This window comes from Octopus bimaculoides, chromosome 3 (assembly GCF_001194135.2).
Source record: "Octopus bimaculoides isolate UCB-OBI-ISO-001 chromosome 3, ASM119413v2, whole genome shotgun sequence".
NCBI lineage: Eukaryota > Metazoa > Mollusca > Cephalopoda > Octopoda > Octopodidae > Octopus > Octopus bimaculoides.
In genome coordinates, this window is record NC_068983.1 from 145998617 (window position 1) to 146000229 (window position 1613).

Consider the following 1613-nt stretch of genomic DNA (forward strand, 5'->3'; position numbering starts at 1 on the left):
TGTGTGTGTGTGTGTGTGTGTGTGTGTGTGTGTGTATATATATATATATATATATATATATACAGAAGTATGTACACGCTTAAAAATTTTCAGTAAAATTGCCATTACTCTGATAATATCGAAGGAAATCAAACGAAATTTATACTGAATAAAATAAATTATACATGCAAACATTATACAAATTTGTAACGCGAAACAATAAACATTTTTAAAGATATGAACGAAATATTAATTTTCAGACGTTACAAAAATATGTACACCTTAATGGATTATTTGTTATATTCAATATTTGGTGTGACCGCCCTTGCTTTCAGTGATTGCATTATGTCTTCTGGGCACAGAGTCGACTAAATTCCTGAATATAACTGATGAAATCGACCTCCATTCATCCTGAATGATGCCTTTCAACCGTTACATTGTGGAGTTTTTATTCTCAACCTTCATTTTCAAAACACCCCACAGATCTTCTATTGGATTTAAATCAGATTACATGGTAGGCCAAGGCAATACCTTTACCTTTTTATCTGACAAAAACTTAATCGTCATCTTTGAAGTGTGTTTGGGGTCATTATCATGTTGGAACATGGAATGTCTTCCTAGTTCCTTGATGCTTTTCAACATTGCTTTCTGCAATATGTCACAATAAAGCCTTGAATCAATTGTTCTCTCAATAAATGTGAGTCCTCCCACACAGCCGCATTCATGCATCGTCAAAGCATAACACTTCCGCCGGCGTGTTTCCCAGTAGCACGGAGCATTTTTCACTATTATCTTCACCCAGTTGTCGCCATACTCGTTTAATACCATCTGAGCCAAACAAGTTGATTTTAGTCTCGTTAGAAAAAAGAATTTTATTCCAAAACTCCTTCCCCTTAGTCACATAGGTTTCGACAAAAGACGATTTGATTTATACCTGGTAGTGATGAGGGGCTTCCTACGAGGAATGCATCAATGTAGACCACACCGGTTCAAACTTCGGCGAACTGTTTGGGCAGATACACTCTTTCCACAAACAGAAGACACTTCTTAGACCAAAGATGAAGTGGTACGACGCCTGACATCTATCATGCAACGTTGGATGTGGCAAATATTACGCGCAGTTAAAATAGGGCGACCTAGACCTACACATAGTTTTGTACTTCTGAATTACTTTGGCAACTGTGTTTACGCTAATATGTATTCGTTTGCTAGTTAACTTGTATCCTAAACCATTCTTGTGTAAATTAAAATAATTTTCTTCAAATCTTCAGACAATTCTTTTCCTTTTTATCACAATGAAGAAGATTTTCACCACGGTACACAAATCAGAATGTCTGCAGATGCAATAACAATGATCGGTGCAAAAATGCCAGGAAATTAGAATTGAAATTATCAGCGATATCTGAATTCAGTTAAAAAAAAAGTGGATAAAATATTGAATATAGCAAATTTCCTTTAGGGTGTACATATTTTTGTAACGTTTGAAAATTAATATTTCGTTCATATCTTTGAAAATGTTTATTGTTTTGTGTTCCAACTTTGTGTAATGTTTGTATGTATAATATATATATCTAAATATAAATTTTCTTTCATATCCTTGACAATTTTACTGAAATTTTTTAGAGATGTACATA